Here is a 19,743-nt window from a genome sequence, read left to right as displayed (position 1 = left end):
ATTCCATGGTAAGACCGCACCTCGAGTATGCAGTACAGTTCTGGTCTCCTAATTACAGAAAGGACATTGATTTACTGGAAAGGATTCAGCGACGCGCCACGAAAATGATACCAACCTTAAGGGCTCAACCGTACGAGGAACGACTCAAGCGACTCAATCTCTTTACATTAGAGAAAAGACGCCTACGAGGAGATATGATTCAAGTCTTCAAGTATCTGAAAAAATTCAATAACGTCGATTACTCCAATTTCTTTGAATTGCAAACCAACCTAAGAACTAGAAATAACGGTTTACCCATTCAGTCTAGTCGATGTAACACAGACATCGGAAGGAGTTTCTTTTCAAACCGAGTCATCCGTCACTGGAACAATCTTCCTTCAGAAGTAGTAAATGCGAACACTATCAACTCCTTCAAATATAGAATCGACCGTCACTTCGCTGCGTCGGGAGTAAACTGAATATTGAGTTGCTTTCATCTGCTCCTCAATATCGAGGTGCTTTCATCTACTCCTCAATGTCGAGGTGCTTTCATCTGCTCCCCAGGCCCCAGGCTGTCGAGCAGATTAAATCACCAAAGCGGGCAGCCTCGTAATGAGCCAATAGGCTTTCTGTTGCCTGCGTTTCCATGTTTCCATGTTTCCTCCTCCTTCTTCTTCCTCCTGTTGACTCAAATCTGCAAAATAAATACAAATTTTATCAATATAAGGAAATGGGAGATAGGAAATGCTAATAATGACCAACTAGACTCCCTTAATAATAATAATAATAGCCATGATAATGAACGACCCCTCCCCCCTCTCTCTCCCTTTTTTTTCATTTTCGTTTACTCTAATGTTTATTTGATTCTCTCTCTCTCTCTCTCTCTCTCTCTCTCTCTCTCTCTCTCTCTCTCTCTCTCTCTCTCTCTCTCTCTCTCTCTCTCTCTCTCTCTTCTCTCTAATCTCTCTCTTCTCTCATCTCTCTCTCTCGACCATCTCTCTCTGTAGAATCACATAGGTTTATGTAACACAATTGACTCTCTCTATCTCTCTCTCTCTCTCTCTCTCTCTCTCTCTCTCTCTCTCTCTCTCTCTCTCTCTCTCTCTCTCTCTCTCTCTCTCTCTCTCTCTCTCTCTCTCTCTCTCTCTCTCTCTCTCTCTGTCGAGAGAAATATATGAGAGAGAGAGAGAGAGAGAGAGAGAGAGAGAGAGAGAGAGAGAGAGCATACAATAGGGAGGAGGGAGGAGGGTAGTGAAGGAAGGAACGCGGTTGGGGTCTAAAGTACATTTTTAACCCACGAAAAATATAATGATCGCAAGTCTTGATCTTCTATTAGTGTGAGCGTTCGTTGATACGGGAGGGCGAGGAAGGGACGCGATCACAAGAAGAATTTATATAGAGATGGAAACTTTTAGAAATCACGTCATTTTTCTGCTTTCATAGGTCGAGGAAGAGTGAGAACTGGAAGCGATTTTTAAGAGGGACGAAAATAACTATGACTAATCCCCTTTGCTCTTCTTTTCATATCATCTCCGTCACTTTCTCTTAACAGTTCACCACCTGTTCTTCTTCATCTCGTCTAATATATTTTTCTTATATTTTTTTCTCCTTCTTTTATTGTTCTCTATTCTCCTCTTCAGCCGTGGTAATCCGAAACAACCGTACTTAATCTCCTTTTCTCTTTTTTCATATCATCTCCGTCACTTTCTCTTCACAGTTCACCACCTGTTCTTCTTCATCTCGTCTAATATATTTTTCTTATAATTTTTTCTCCTACTTTTATTGTTCTCTATTCTCCTCTTCATCTGTGGTACTCCGAAACAACCGTAATTAATCTCCTATTCTCCTCTTTTCATATGGTCTCCTTCACTTCCTCGCAGTTCACAACATACTCTTTAGTCTCGTCTAATATTTTTTTCTCATTATTTTTCCTCCTACTTTTAATTGTTCTCTCTATTCTCCTCTTCATCCGTGGTAATCCTTTTCAATACTGCGAAGTGGGTGGATAAGACAGGTGGGTAGGGAGGGAGGATAGTACGTGCATCAGCGGACCGGAGCCTTGAGGTCTGTAGCAGCGGCGGGTCGGGGCGGCCAAACAAAGCATTGCCTCTGATTATCACTCGAGGCTTTAATTCGCCGCGTGATTGGACCAACAACTTAGCCGCGGAGAGGGCGAGAGGGACGTGATGCACCGGCCTGACTACGCACTGGCGCCATACCCTCGACACTTACATACATACGTCCACACATACACACATACATACCTATAAACATACATACACATTCATATATACATACAGACAGACAGGTAGACAGAAAGGTAGGGACACAAATGCACGTAGACATAACACACACACACACACACACACACACACACACACACACACACACACACACACACACACACACACACACACACACACATTTAGCTCCTCCCCTTCCACACACACATTCCCCCCACCGCACACACATCCACCCCCCCTCCCCCACACACAAACATTCACCCCCTATCCCCCACCACATACACACACATTCAACCCTCCCCTCCCCCCCACAAACACAGTCCCTCCTCCCCTCCCCCCCACAAACACAGTCCCTCCTCCCCTCCCCCCCACAAACACAGTCCCTCCTCCCCTCCCCCCCACAAACACAGACCCTCTAAACCATAATAATTAGATGTGCTCAGCGAGGGCGCGTCCCATGTCAACACAACCCGCATGTACCGACTCGTGCATCTCCCCCGCCCGCTTGGAGCAACAATACGTCTTGCACTCAACGGATGGAAGATACTACAGGACGATCGTTAGGGAGGAAGGACACGGTACTTATAAACAGTGATAATCAGGAGGAATTAGCTGTAGGGCGCATCAACTATGCTATATCACTTTTTGTACAGCAAGGGAGGCAAGTCAAGGACAAAAATACAAATACAGCAACAGAAAAGCTCGCAAACGCAGCTCCGGGAAAGGAAAACAAGAACGAGAGGCCTAAAGAGAGGTCAAATAAGGGTGGAGAGGTGTCTTGATACTCTCCTCTGTAGACGCATAATTCTAAGAGATGATAAAATTAGTTGCAAGCAAGTGATATCCCTAGAAATTATTAGATACCAGAGGATGGTCATTAGCAGGAGGAACACGGTATTTATAAAGAGTGGTAATTAGGAGTACTTAGTGAGGGCGTTTGTTACGAAGTCGTCTCTACTGCATCACCTTGTCCTGTAGACGCATAATACTGAGATGATAATTAGTCTTAAGCAAATGATATCTCCAGGAACGATGATTAGGAATGCTCAGTGTGGGTGTGTCTGTCCTTGCAGGTCTTTGCGCCATAAGCAGAACGAAAAAAAAAAAAAAATCGACTCTACTACATCTCTTTACACAACAGAATCAAAACAGTAGATGATAATTAGTTGTTAACAAATGATATCTCTAGAAATGATTAAGAATACGTAAGTAAGGGCGCGCCTCAGCAAGTTAACTCTACTGCCACGCTTTATCCCGTAGATGCGTAATACTAAGAGACGAAAATTAGTTTACACATGATATATCTAAAAATGATAATAGGATATGCTTAGTCTAGGCGCGTCTGTCTTTGCAAGCCGACTATACTACATCCCCTGACACAGAAGATACTAAATACTAGATGAGAGTTAGTTGCAAACAAATGGTGTCTCCAGCAATGATTAGATAAACTCAAGTGTGGGCGCGTCTTAGCAAGGAACAATAAGAGGAGAACAACAGCAAGAACAAGATTAACAAGAGCGAGAACTGGAAGAACAGGAACACGGAGAAGAAAAACAAGAAAAAAACTTGACCAAGAAGAATAAGAATAAGAACAAGAAGACTAAGAAAACAAGGAAAACAAGAAAATTAGTAGAAGAAAACAAGAAAAGTAAGAAAAACAAGAACAAGATGAACAAGAGCAAGAACTGGGAGAACAAGAACACGGAGAAGAAAAACAAGAAAAAAATAGACCAAGAAGAGTTAAAATAAGAACAAGAAGACGAAGAAAACAAGGAAAACAAGAAAATTAGTAGAAGAAAACAAGAAGGGAAGAAAAACAAGAACAACAATAGATGAGAAACCGCCATACAACAACACCTCACCCTGCAGACGCAAAATCCTAAGAGAGGATAATTACACGTAAACAAATGATACCTTAAAAAAACGAAAATTAAATTATACCCAGCGTGGGCGTGTCTCTGAAAGTCAAGTGTACTGTATCGCCTTACACATTGGTTGCAAAATACTTGATGAAATTTAGCTGTACGCACACGCCTCTCAGCGACGATAATTAGATATAGTCAGTGTGGCGAGTCTTTGCGAGTAGGGTATATTGCATCACTGGACATAGTACGTAGATGCATGTTACTAGGAGATGAAAATTAGTGGTTAACATATCTATATACAGTGATGAATAGATACACTCAGCGTGGGCGTGTCTTGGCAAGTCTAGTACGCTAAATCATCGTACACAGTAGATTCAAATGACTAGAAGATGAAAAATAGTTGTTAACACATGCAAGATTTCAATAATGATAATCAGACATACTCCTCGTGGGCGCGTCTTTGTAAATCTTGTATAACAGGAGATGAAAATTAACTGTTAACACACGCAAGCTCTAAACAATGATAGTTATATATACTCATCGTGGGAGTGTCTAATGTCAACACAATATCGAGTGTTCAGGATTGTGTTTACCTTCTCCAATACTTTCCAGCAGCCACTCGACGCAAGATACTAACTGATGGTGATGGTGCAAACATTCGCTGATAAAGGGAGGGCGAGGAAGGAACACAACCGCAGGAGGAAATGATAATAATTGCAAGTCTTTTCCTTTTTAATACTGTGAATGGTAATGATAATCGAGCACATGACATCTCCAAACAGTGATGATTGTGTGTACTCAGTGCTCGGTCAAGTCATATTGCGTGGATGCTTCTGAAATGAGTAATAAAGATACGTGTAAATAAATGCTTAATCACTGCAATCATAAAGTCTTCCTGAAAATTGCGAGGAAAAGTCTTCATTGTTCGTGGCGGTAATATATTTTGGGGTTAAGAGTACAAGCTTTTATATATTCGCTCGGTGAAAAACATAACTCTTCTCCCAATATGCTTCCGAAATGGGTATTAAAGACACGTTTAAATAAATGTTTAATCACCGTAATCTTTAAAGTCTTGCTGAAAAGTGCGAGTAAAAGTCTGCAATGCTCGTGGGTGTAATATATTTTGGGGTTAAGAGTACAAGCTTTTATTTATCCTCTCGCTGAAAAACATAACTCGTCTCCCAATATGCTTCTGAAATGAGTAATAAAGACACGTTTAAATAAATGCTTAATCACCGTAATCTTAAAAGTGATGCTGAAAAGTGCGAGTAAATGTCTACAATGCTCGTGGGTGTAATATATTTTGGGGTTAAGAGTACCAGCTTTTATTTATTCTCGCTGAAAAACATAACTCGTCTCCAGGTATTTTAAGAGCTTGTTTACACTCGTTTTCGCCGTCGTGTATTGAGGTCAGTGTGTGGGAACATTGTGCAACGCGTCTGGCTGTACCTCGCCCTGCCTCGGCCTTGTCCCTCAGCCAGATACCCGGTGAGCCTCCCTAACCTAACCTGAGCGCGTTCTCCCTATCTCTCTACTGGTATGTGGCGGTACTCTTGAACAGGGAAGCTTGCGTTAGGTTAGGTTAGGTTGGGAGTCATTAGGGTAGTTTTGAATGCGAATCACAATGAGAGTATTTTCCAGAACAACCCGTGGTTAGTTTCGAAGCTACAGCCGAACATTTTTACTCAGGGACCACATACCATTTCAGAGACTCAGAATATGCACCCCACCCCGCCCTGTACAACACCCAGCACCCTGACCCACCCTGACCCACACCTCCAGCAGCTCTCCCCGACCCCCCAAGGCCCCCTAACTAGCTCCCCCTCACTCCAATCCCCTTGTTATGCGACACTTGCTTTCTGTCTATTAACTGGCTCTCATCTCTTCCTTCCCGAGACCAAGGTCAATAAATCTGCGTATTATTTCAGGGGATTACGTGTCACTCCCGCAGCTGCTTAGTTTGGCCGATGTGTGTGTGTGTGTGTGTGTGTGTGTGTGTGTGTGTGTGTGTGTGTGTGTGTGTGTGTGTGTGTGTGTGTGCGCCCCGCCATGCAAGCAGCTCAGGACCCTCCGCCCCTGGGCTCCGATTTAACGCTGTAGTAAATTAGGAGAGAGAAGTCTAATGCTTGGCCCGGATCGCCGCTAAGGAGGGCGTGTGTCTGGTCTCTGCTTGTCGGGCGTCCATCGGCGGGTCTGTGTTCGCGGGCAGCTCACTCATAAGGCGACGCGTGGCCTTATATGAGACCCGCTGACCCCGGGGCCGAGGGAGGAGGCTGGCCAACGACCCCCGGGCAGCCAGAGGGTCAAGCACTCGGGCCGTGTAACGCCGCGGCCAAACACGGCATCGCAGTCTTATTAAACATTTCCTGCCGGCCGGGCGCGAAAGCAGACCGGATTATAGAATGCGGAGTTTTTTTTTTCGTGTTTTGAGAAGCGTTTCGAAAGAAGTGACGTGGTTTTTGAGGCGAGAAAACCTAATACATGCATTTCTTTTTGTTTAGGAGCCTAAGTTGAAGGAGAGCTGTGGTTTATGAGGAAGAAAAAGCAAATTCGTATATATGCATTCATGTTTTGCTTTTCAGAGTCGTTGTGAAGAGATGCTGAGCTTTTGGGGGTGAGGGAGAAAGCAGTATTAAGTGTGTGTCTCGCTCAAGTAAAGTGCTATCTAACTGAATTAAAGATAAATCTCAATAATTACATTTTTTTTCTGTTTCAAGGACCAACTCATATAAATGCAGAGTTGTTTTGCTCTCCAGAACCGTTGTAAAAGAGATGCTGGGCTTTGGGGTGTCGGAGAAAGCCTTAAAAATGTGTCCCGATCAAGTGAAGATGAAACTATAATCTAAGTGGAAGGAGAGCTGTGGTTTATGATGAAAAAGGGAAGACCCACTCGTTGAAATGCAGTATATTAGTTTCCTCTCCAGTCATTGTGAAAGAGATGCTGGGCTTTTTGGGGTAAGGGAGAAAGCAGGATTAAGACTGTGTCCCGATCAAGTGAAGCGCTGTTGGAATTAAAAGATAAAACATGAGGAAGGTGAGCTGTAGTTTATGAATAGGGAAGACCCACTCGCAGCATTATTTTCCTCTCCAGAGTCATTGTGAAAGAGACGCTGGGCTGTTTTGGGGAAGGGAGAAAGCAGCATTAAGTCCGTGCTGTGTCCCAATCAAGGTCTTATTTTAACATATCCCGCCGCCAGTGCACGAGAAAGCATCGAATCTATTATTGTTATACAAATCAATGTTGCTTTTATTTATGTGGCCGAAACAATACACCTCCATATCACTGTTTTTAGATCTCCTTATTAACATTCGCCTCCGCCCAGCGAAATAAGTAAAAGTGTATTAATTCATTTTTATTATTCAAATCGACGTGTTTTTCTTGTTATATAAAGCGGGGTATGTTTTGGTGTGATACGCTTCGGTGAGCTGGAAGAAAATCATAAATAGTTTCCCCTCCTAATTTCTTTTTTTCTTTAGGTAAAGGAGGAAAGGAGGGACGGAGGAGAGACGGATGGAGGAAGGAGAGAGAGAGAGAGAGAGAGAGAGAGAGAGAGAGAGAGAGAGAGAGAGAGAGAGAGAGAGAGAGAGAGAGAGAGAGAGAGAGGAGGAATTGCAATGAAAGAAGTTTGTTTCCTTTAATCTTACTTATTCATTTATTTATTCTATTTTCTATTATTTTACTTTATTTTATTCCATTTATTTTACTTTTTTTGTGTGTGCGTCATGAAAATAATGTAGCCAGATAGATGTATGTTTCCTTCAATCTTACTTAATCATTTATTTATTTTATTTTCTACTATTTTATTTTACTGTATTCCATTTATTTTACTTTTTTTGTGTGTGTCATGAAAAGAGTGTAGCCAGATGTACCCAAGGGCCAAAATATCGTAATGACCTTTAAACTGTCACCCACAACCGCATAAATAGCCACATTTTATTAGCTCCTGCACGCCCTGGCTGACACATCTTCGCCTTTCCCTTCTCCTCCTCCTCCTCCTCATTCTGTTCTTGTTATTCTATCTACGTTCTTATCTTCAACGTCTGTCCTTGTCCTTCATATATTGTTCCTTTCTCTTATTTCTCCACTTTCTTCTCTGGCTCTCTGTTCTCCCTTTCATTCGCTTTCTCGTACACTCCGTCTCTCCACCCGTCTATTATGTCTATTACGTCTATCCACCTTTTTGTTCTCTGTCCCTGCTTCCTCCTCTTTCTCTTATGTGTCTCTCTCGTCCCTTCTTTCCTCCCTCCACCCCTCTGTTTTTGCCTTCTCTCCATTCTTTCCTCCCACGCCAACCTCCTCCTTCTTTCCTCTTTTCGCTCTCTCCTTTCCTTCCTTTATCTCTCTGGTCTTTCTTTTCCTTTATCTTTCTCACCCCACCTTTATATTGGGAAGACTATAGATGGCAAGAAGGCAATGGGTGCATATGAAATGTCAGGTCAAGTACTGATTTATATTTCTTTTTTTTTCTATACTTTTCTATCTAACTGTCTATCTGTCTGCTTGTCATTGTGTCCCTTGATCTGTTTAGCTCTCTATTTCGTCTTCTATATATCTACCTAAACACTTCTATCGTTTTTTTGTTTTCTCTATTCCTTTCTTTCCAATATATTTATATCGAACTATTTATCTCCCTGGCAATCTATCTATCTATGTATCTATCTATCTGTATGTTACTATTCAACCTTCTACTTAATTATTTGTATCTATTTATCAGCCGCTAATATTCCTGCATGGAGGAAAAACAGCCGAGTATGAGGAGCTGAAGGGAAAGAGGTGCAGGAAAATGTTTATGCGCCATTCTATTTATCTCTCACTTTCGTACATTTGGTTTCATAGTATTGTTTCAAATTCATACTAGTGTGATGCAAGAATTTTCCCAGAAAGACGATGGCGGTCTCAGCTTTTTTTAGATAATGAATGGCGTGGTCAGGAAACCGGGCGAGAGCGAGGTGAGTGAAGTCGTCGGTTTGGGACGAGCTGGGCACAGCCACGGCCGATGCGGGGGCGGCTGACACCCCCGGCAGCGAAATTTTTTTTCCCAAACGATTTGGAGTGTGGGGGCGGGGCTTAAGTAATGCATGTGTAGAGAAAACGAATTTTATGGGTAACTTTAAGTGATGCGTGTCTAGAGAAAACGAATTTTATGGCTGACTTAATTATAATATATTATTAACAATCACATTCTCTCTCTCTCTCTCTCTCTCTCTCTCTCTCTCTCTCTCTCTCTCTCTCTCTCTCTCTCTCTCTCTCTCTCTCTCTCTCTCTCACACACACACACACACACAGACACCTCTCTCTCTCTCTCTCTCTCTCTCTCTCTCTCTCTCTCTCTCTCTCTCTCTCTCTCTCTCTCTCTCTCTCTCTCTCTCTCTCTCTCTCTCTCTCTCTCTCTCTCTCTCTCTCTCTCTCTCTCTCTCTCTCTCTCTCTCTCTCTCTCTCTCTCTCTCTCTCTCTCTCTCTCTCTCTCTCTCTCTCTCTCTCTCTCTCTCTCTCTCTCTCTCTCTCTCTCTCTCTCTCTCTCTCTCTCTCTCTCTCTCTCTCTCTCTCTCTCTCTCTCTCTCTTGAATATGGAATATAAATCTATAACTTTGGGGTAGACGTAGCTCCTGAGGTAAACTACTGGAGAGGAATTCTGTGGATACGTGACAGGTAATACAATAGTCACTCTTGCTAGTTTTCTATAGAGCGCGTCGTTTCTCACGCGTACGAAACAGGTACCGTCATCACAAGCACGACTGTCAACAGGCAGATATGAAAAGGTTTCCCTCTCCTGTGTGTAATACTTTGAAGGTATGTTTCAAATACTCTTACTTTATATCTTATGTGTAGCCTACTCATTATGTTCATAGTCACAGTATTAAGAGTTCCGCACCACAGGAAGTGTCCATGCAGTAATGTTTTGTGTGGGGTACGTTTAGTGGTCATGAATGACACAACATTACATGAGCATTTCAGCATCATCTCAGTCATTTAGTTTGATTTTTTTGTGCACAATAATACATGCATTACTTAAGCCCCGCCCCCACACTCCAAATCGTTTGGGAAAAAAAATTTCGCGGCCGGGCCGCTCACCCGAGGAGGACTGGCGTGTGTCTGTGTGTGTGTGTGACTCGTGCTGCTCTGTTTGGTTTAACTTGTTCCGTTTGTAAGTCTGCGGATGTGTGTTTTATTTTTACTTTACCTGAATATGGGACGAGTTTATGTGCATTCTCGTGTTTTTTTCCTTATACGTGTGTGTGTGTGTGTGTGTGTGTGTGTGTGTGTGTGCATATATCGGTATCATGTGATTTCTGTTTGCATATTTGCTGTATTTTCGTGGGGGTGTGCTGTTAAGTAGAACTGTTTCTTTTTGTTTGTGTGTGTGTATATATTGATATCTTTTTTGTGTGTATTTGTGTTTCTCTCTGATTTTGGGTGTTTTTGTCCCCCTCTGTAATTTTTGTCTTATTAACAAGGAACAAAAAAACACCTCAATTGTGCATGATTTAATCGTGGGTACTTTTTCGTCAATTTGAGTCATATCATTACAAAAGTACAACATTAAAGCAAGCGTGTGTAGGCGAGATAACATTAAATATTCAGAAAGTTCTCCACCAAAGATTTTAATTGTATTTTTTTCATTTACAGGAGAAAGGTGGGTTTTGTGTCTTCATGCCGCCGCGTCATGTAAGTGTTGAAGTGTGTGTGTGTGTGTGTGTGTGTGTGTGTGTGTGTGTGTGTGTGTGTGTGTGCGCGCGCTTGACCCCACCGATCCACCTCCTTTTCCTCTTTCTTCACCTCCTTCACCACCACCATCACCATCACCAAACCGCCACCTCCATCTCTTCCTCCACCTCCCCGCCACCACAACCCATCCACCAACCGCCACATCCATCTCTCCTACTTTTTCGACTACCTCCACTTCCTCCTCGGTCGATTACTCCAAATTCTTTGAACTGCAAACCAACTCAAGAACTAGAAATAACGGTTTAACCATTCAGTCGAGTCGATGTAACACAGACATTGGAAGGAGTTTCTTTTCAAACCGAGTCATCAGCCACTGGAACAGTCTTCCCTCAGAAGTAGTAAACGCGAATAACATCAACTCCTTCAAATATAGAATCGACCGTCATTTCGCTGCGTCGGGAGTAAACTGAATAACGAGGTGCTTTCATCCGATTCTCAATATCGAGGTGCTTTCATCTGCTCCTCAATATCGAGGTGCTTTCATCTGCTACTCAATATCGAGGTGCTTTCATCCGATTCTCAATATCGAGGTGCTTTCATCTGCTACTCAATATCGAGGTGCTTTCATCTGATTCTCAATATCGAGGTGCTTTCATCTACTCCTCAATATCGAGGTGCTTTCATCTGCTCCTCAATATCGAGGTGCTTTCATCTGATTCTCAATATCGAGGTGCTTTCATCTGATTCTCAATATCGAGGTGCTTTCATCTACTCCTCAATATCGAGGTGCTTTCATCTGATTCTCAATATCGAGGTGCTTTCATCTGCTCCTCAATATCGAGGTGTTTTCATCTGATTCTCAATATCGAGGTGCTTTCATCTGATTCTCAATATCGAGGTGCTTTCATCTGATTCTCAATATCGAGGTGCTTTCATCTGATTCTCAATATCGAGGTGCTTTCATCTGATACTCTCAATATCAAGGTGCTTTCATCTGATTCTCAATATCGAGGTGCTTTCATCTGATTCTCAATATCGAGGTGCTTTCATCTGATTCTCAATATCGAGGTGCTTTCATCTGATTCTCAATATCGAGGTGCTTTCATCTGATTCTCAATATCGAGGTGCTTTCATCTGATTCTCAATATCGAGGTGCTTTCATCTGATTCTCAATATCGAGGTGCTTTCATCTGATTCTCAATATCGAGGTGCTTTCATCTGATTCTCAATATCGAGGTGCTTTCATCTGATTCTCAATATCGAGGTGCTTTCATCTGATTCTCAATATCGAGGTGCTTTCATCTGATTCTCAATATCGAGGTGCTTTCATCTGATTCTCAATATCGAGGTGCTTTCATCTGATTCTCAATATCAAGGTGCTTTCATCTGATTCTCAATATCGAGGTGCTTTCATCTGATTCTCAATATCGAGGTGCTTTCATCTGATTCTCAATATCAAGGTGCTTTCATCTGATTCTCAATATCGAGGTGCTTTCATCTGATTCTCAATATCGAGGTGCTTTCATCTGATTCTCAATATCGAGGTGCTTTCATCTGATTCTCAATATCGAGGTGCTTTCATCTGATTCTCAATATCGAGGTGTTTTCATCTGATTCTCAATATCGAGGTGTTTTCATCTGATTCTCAATATCGAGGTGTTTTCATCTGATTCTCAATATCGAGGTGCTTTCATCTGATTCTCAATATCGAGGTGCTTTCATCTGATTCTCAATATCGAGGTGCTTTCATCTGCTCCTCAATATCGAGGTGCTTTCATCTGCTCCTCAATATCGAGGTGCTTTCATCTGCTCCTCAATATCGAGGTGCTTTCATCTGCTCCTCAATATCGAGGTGCTTTCATCTGCTCCTCAATATCGAGGTGCTTTCATCTGCTCCTCAATATCGAGGTGCTTTCATCTGCTCCTCAAGCCCCAAGTGGCGGTCGAGCAGATTAAATCACCCAAGCGGGCGACCTCGTAATGAGCCAATAGGCTTTCTGTTGCCTGCATTTCCACGTTTCCTCCACCAGCACCCTGCCAATACCGTCACCTCTTCCTCCACTTCACCACCTCCACCTTTCCTCCACTTCCTCAACCACCACCACAGCACCTTTATCTCTTTCCTCCACTCTTTATCACATCCATCATCCTCCACCTTCATTTCTTTCTCCACTCCCTCCACCATTCATCCCCCCTCTTTCTTCCACCTCCTCTTCCGACACCCTCGTGCCACGCAGTCCCCCCACGGAGAGACGGGTGACGAAGTGTATCAGATGGGTGAGAAGGTTGATGACGAGTAGGTGTGAAGTGGATGACGAAGAGACGTAGTAGGATGTAAGTGCTTTGTAGGTGGATGAATGTTAGTGCGTGAGATGGCTGAGGTTAGTGGGAAGTCGTGGGATGGGCTAGATGGGTGAGGAAATGAGTTGATGGGTGAGAAAAGACAGGCATATAGGGTGTTGTGAGTCGGGGGTAGGTTGGAGCGGGGTGGGGTCCTGTAATCGTGGGAGCTATCCCTCTTCATTAAGTTCTTCATAATTAAGTGCGTGAAAATTAAATTGCCTGAAGCCGGACATTTCGTTGTTGAAGTGTGTTGTTACTTCTGAGGGAAGCGGTGAGAAAGGGAGGAGAGGAGGAGGAGGAAGGTGGAGAAGGAGGAGCTATGTAGGAGTGTGATTAGGTGTGTGGTGAGGGACAAGAAAAAATATGTAAAGTGGAAAAAATAAAAATAAAAGGTGATGAAAAAGGGCGTGAATTAGAATGATAATATTCAAAGATTTTGGTAAGAGGAGGAAAAGAAGGAGGAGGTATAAGACAAGAGGAGTTAATTAAGAGAAAGAAAAAGCAAATAGTTCAACAGGAAAGGTAAAGCGGAAGGAGGAGGAGGAGGAGGAGGAGGACTGAGAAGCAGGAGAAACAGGGAGAGGTGATAGATACCTTGAAAAGCGAGATAAGTTGAGGAGGAGGAGGAGGAGGAGGAGGATGTATAGATGAAGGAGGAAGAGGAGGAGGAGGAGGTTGGAGGTGACAAGTGGCTTCATCGGGAAAAGTGGCGTGAAGCAAGGCCGTCTGGAAGGGCCACGCGAGAAGGGGCAGGAAGACATAGCAATATAGGTCAAGGTGTGGCGGTCAGTCCATGGCGGCGACGACCTTACTGACTGACTGACTGACTGACTGACTATGGTATTTTCGTACTTACTGATCGACGGACTGATTGACTGACTGATCATTAGACAAGGTAACTGTTTGGCTAACTACTTGACTAGCTAGCTCATAGACACAGGTTTACTTATTGACTGACTAATTGGCCGATGATGCCGGCGACGAGCTCACTCACTAACTGAATTGTTGGCTAACTGACTGAGTGACTGAGTGATTGGCTGGTTGACTAATTGCCTAGTTAAGTGTTAAGTTACTGTCTTACAGACTGACTGCCTGAATGATTGACTGACTGATTGGCTAATTTACTCGCCTACTGATTTACTAACTGTCTGCCTGCATGTTGGTTTGTTGGTCAGTGGTGGTGATAAGAATAATGATAATAATAATAATAATAATAATAATAATAATAATAATAATAATAATAATAATAATAATAATAATAATAATAATAATAATAATAATAATAATAATAATAATAATAATAATAATAATAATTATAATAGTTACAATAATAATGAAAGTGATAATGATAATAATAATAATAATAATGATAATAATAATAATAATAATAGTAATAATAATAATAATAATAATAATAATAATAATAATAATAATAATAATAATAATAATAATAACAATAATATAATTATTATTATTATTTTTATTATTATTATCATTTCCAGAGATAATGTGGAGAGAGAGAGAGAGAGAGAGAGAGAGAGAGAGAGAGAGAGAGAGAGAGAGAGAGAGAGAGAGAGAGAGAGAGAGAGAGAGAGAGAGAGAGAGAGAGAGAGAGAGAGAGAGAGAGAGAGAGAGAGAGAGAGAGAGAGAGAGAGAGAGAGAGAGAGGGGGGGGGGTCGCATCTCTTTGACCTCTGTGACGCCGGCTGCTGCAGGTCAAGGGTCAAACGCCTCGTTGTCGTGCGTATTGATTTTATCGTTTCTTCCATTTCCTCTTATTATTTATATTATTATTGTCATTTTTATATTATAATTATTGTTTATTATTATTATTATTATTATTATTATTATTATTATTATTATTATTATTATTATTATTATTATTATTATTATTATTATTATTATTATTATTATTATTATTATTATAATTATTTTTTATTTTATTATTATTATTATTATTATTATTATTATTATTATTATTATTATTATTATTATTATGATTATCATTATTATTATTATTATTATTATTATTATTATTATTATTATTATTATTATTATTATTATTATTATTATTATTATTATTATTATTATTATTATTATTATTATTATTATTATGATTATTATTATGATTATTATTATTATTATTATTATTATTATTATTATTATTATTATTATTATTATTATTATTATTATTATTATTATTATTATTATTATTATTATTATTATTATTATTATTATTATTATTATTATTATTATTATTATTATTATTATTATTATTATTATTATTATTATTATTATTATTATTATTGTTACTATTATTATTATTCTACATTGCTGTTGGTGTTCCTGCTCTGGTATTTGTTTCATCTTTAATTAATCATTGCCATGTTTGTTACTTGCCATTACAATATTGAAGTTTTTTTTATCACTATTATAATATTAAATGCTCTCTTAATATTTTTTTTTACAACAAAGGAGGCAGCTCAAGGGAGCACAAAAAAGAAAATAATAAAAAAACGCCCGCTACTCGCTGCTCTAAAAAAGTAACAAAAAGAGGTGGCCGAAAGTAAGATCAAATACGGAGGAGAGATGTCCTGATACCCTCCTCTTGAAAGAGTTCAAGTCGTAGGCAGGAGGAAATACAGATGAAGGAAGATTGTTCCAGAGTTTACCAGCGTGAGGGATGAAAGAGTGAAGATGCTGGTTAACTCTGTACATAAGGGTTTGGACAGTATAGGGATGAGCATGAGTAGAAAGTCGAGTGCAGCGGGGCCGAGGAGGGGGAGGCATGCAGTTAGCAAGTTCAAAGAGCAGTCAGCGTGGAAATATCGATCGAAGATAAAAGAGAGGCAACATTGCGGCGGAATTTAAGAGGTAGAAGACTATCAGTATGAGGAGGAGAGCTGATGAGACGAAGAGCCTTAGCCTCCACTCTGTCCAGAAGAGCTGTGTGAGTGGAGCCCCCCCACACATGAGATGCATACTCCATACGAGGGAGTACAAGGACCCTGTATATGGACAGCAACTGTGCAGGGGAGAAGAACTGGCGGAGACGGTACAGAACGCCCAGCCTCGAGGAAGCTGATTTAGTAAGAGATGAGATATGAAGTTTCCAGTTGAGATTTTGAGTTAAGGATAGACCAAGGATGTTTAGTGTTGAGGAAGGTGATAGCTGGGTGTTGTCAAAGAATAGGGGATAGTTGTTTGGAAGATAGTGTCGAGTGGATAGGTGGAGAAACTGTGTTTTTGAGGCGTTGAAGGACACCAGGTTCTTCTTGCCCCAATCGGAAATAATAGTAAGGCCTGAGGCTAAGCGTTCTGCAGCCTCCAGCCTTGAGTCGTTAAGTTCCTGAAGGGTGGGTCTTCTATTAAAAGAAGTTGAGTAATGCAGAGTGGAATCATCGGCGTAGGAATGGATAGGACAGTTCGTTTTGGAAAGAAGATCTTCAATGAACAACAGAAAAAGAGTGGGAGATAGGACAGAACCCTGTGGGACACCACTGTTAATAGATTTAGGGGAAGAACAGTGACCGTCTACCACGGCAGAAATAGAACGGTCAGAAAGGAAACTGGAGATAAAGGTACAGAGAAGGATAGAAACCGTAGGAAGGTAGTTTAGAAAGCAAAGATTTGTGCCAGACCCTATCAAAAGCTTTGATATGTCCAGCGCAATAGCAAAAGTTTCAACGAAATGGCTAATAGAGGATGACCAAGAGTCAGTTAAGCAGGCTAGGAGATTTCCAGTAGAACGCCCCCTGCGGAACCCATACTGGCGATCAGATAGAAGGTCAGAAGTGGAAGGTGCTTTTGAATCTTCCGGTAAAGGATTGATTCAAAAGCTTTAGATAGACAAGAAAGTAAAGCTATAGGACGGTAGTTTGAGGGATTGGAGCGGTCACCCTTCTTAGGCACAGGCTGTATGAAGGCATACTTCCAGCAAGAAGGAAAGGTAGATGTTGACAGGCAGAGGCGAAAGAGTCTGACCAGGCAGGGTGACAGCACGGAGGCACAGTTTTAAGGACAATAGGAGGCACTCCATCAGGTCCATAAGCCTTCTGAGGATTGAGGCCAGAGAGGGCGTAGAAAACATCATTTTGAAGAATCTTTATAACAGGCATAAAGGAGTCAGAGGGGGTATGAGTAGGAGGAATATGCCCAGAATCGTCCAGAGTGGAGTTTTTAGAAAAAGTTTGAGAGAAGAGTTCAGCCTTAGAGATAGATGAGACGGCAGTGTTGCCGTCAGGACTGAGGAGTGGAGGAAAGATGCAGAAGTGAAGTTGGAGGAGATTTTTTGGCTAGATGCCAGAAGTCACGGGAAGAGTTAGAGAAAGCAAGGTTTTGACATTTTCTATTAATGAAAGAATTTTTGGTTAGTCGAAGAATAGATTTGGCACGATTTCGGGCAGAAATGTAAAGTTCATAATTAGGATTAGTTTGAAGGCTCTGGTACCTTTTGTGAGCTACCTCTATCATTGACAGCATGAGAACAAGCGTGACTAAACCAAGGCTTTTTAGCGTGAGGAGTAGAGAAAGAACGAGGAATGTATGCCTCCATTCCAGAGACAATTACTTCTGTGATGCGCTGAGCACACACAGAGGGGTCTCTATCCTGGAAGCAATAATCATTCCACGGGAAATCGGAAAAGTACATCCTCAGGTCGTCCCACCGAGCTGAAGCAAAATGCCAGAAGCATCGCCTCTTCGGTGGGTCCAGAGGGTGTACAGGAGCGATAGGACAGGATGCAGATATAAGATTGTGATCGGAGGAGCCCAACGGAGAGAACAGTTTGACAGAATAAGCAGAAGGGTTTGAGGTAAGGAAGAGGTCTAGGATGTTGGGTCGATCTCCAAGACGGTCGGGAATACGTGTAGGGTGCTGGACCAACTGCTGTAGGTCGTTGAGGATAGCAAAGTTGTAGGCTTGTTCACCAGGATGGTCAGTGAAAGAGGATGAAAGCCAAAGCTGGTGGTGAACATTGAAATCTCCTAGGATGGAGATTTCAGCGAAGGGAGAGTGGGTCAAAATGTGCTCCACTTTAGAATTCAAATAGTCAAAGAATTTTACATAGTTGGTAGAGTTAGGTGAGAGATAAACAGCACAGATGTATTTAGTAATAGAGTGACAATGAAGTCTTAGCCAGATGGTGGAAAATTCAGAAGAGTCAAGGTCGTGGGCACGAGAGCAAGTGATCTCATTGCGCACGTAGGCGCAACATCCAGCTTTGGATTGAAATTTAGGATAGAGATAGTAGGAGGGAACAGAGTAGAGATTGCTGTCAGTAGCCTCAGAAACCTGTGTGCAAGATGGCGCCACTATAAACACTCGCCTGCGCCAGAACGGGCTGGGCCGACCATCAGGCCCCACCTGGAAGAAGCCTTGGGCCGACCATCAGGCCCCACCGGGAAGATGCCTACCGGCGCAACAGGCAACAACGTAAAAAAAAAAAAAAAAAAAAAAAAGTTAACCAGCATCTTCACTCTTTCATTCCTCACGCTGGTAAACTCTGGAACAATCTTCCTTCATCTGTATTTCTTCCTGCCTACGACTTAAACTCTTTCAAGGGAGGTATCAGGACACCTCTCCTCCTGAAATTAACCTTTGATTTTGGACACTCCTTTAACCTCTGTTCAGGAGCAGTGAGTAGCAGGCCTTTTTTTTTTTTTTTTTTTTTTTGCATATGAGCTGTCTCCTTAGCTGTAAAAAAAATATATATATATATATATATATATATATATATATATATATATATATATATATATATATATATATATATATATATATATATATATATATATATATATATATATATATATATATATATATATATATATATATATATATATATATATATATATATATATATAGAGTAGGCAGTGGCCGAACTGGTAGCGTACTGGGCCCACATTCACCGCGTGATGGACGACGCGGGTTCGAACCTACGCTACCACTCGGATTTTTTCAGTCACCGCCGAGTGGCTTAAAACTACCCACATGCTGTCCTGAAGACCACCCATCAACCTGGACTCTAGAGGAAGCCGTCCAAGCGAATCAAGAACGAGTTCCGGGGCAGCATGAGCCAATGCAGATGGCGCCACTATACACTCGCCTGCGCCAGAACAGGCTGGGCCGACCATCAGGCCCCACCTGGAAGAAGCCTTGGGCCCGACCATCCAGCCCCACCAGGAAGATGCCTACCGGCGCAACAGGCAAACGACGTAAAAAAAATATATATATATATATATATATATATATATATATATATATATATATATATATATATATATATATATATATATATATATATATATATATATATATATATATATATATATATATATATATATATATATATATATATATATATATATATATATATATATATATATATATATATATATATATATATATATATATATATATATATATATATATATATATATATATATATCTATATATATTTATTTATATATATTTATATATATTTATATATATATATATATATATATATATATATATATATATATATATATATATATATATATGTGTGTGTGTGTGTGTGTGTGTGTGTGTGTGTGTGTCAAAAAGAATTAGATTAGGCTATTAAAAATGACTAAAGAAAATTGAGTATACGGGACATATGGCTGGG

The sequence above is a fragment of the Eriocheir sinensis genome, chromosome 1 (genome assembly GCF_024679095.1).
Source record: "Eriocheir sinensis breed Jianghai 21 chromosome 1, ASM2467909v1, whole genome shotgun sequence".
NCBI classification, from domain to species: domain Eukaryota; kingdom Metazoa; phylum Arthropoda; class Malacostraca; order Decapoda; family Varunidae; genus Eriocheir; species Eriocheir sinensis.
Note: the sequence above shows the minus strand (reverse complement) of the source record.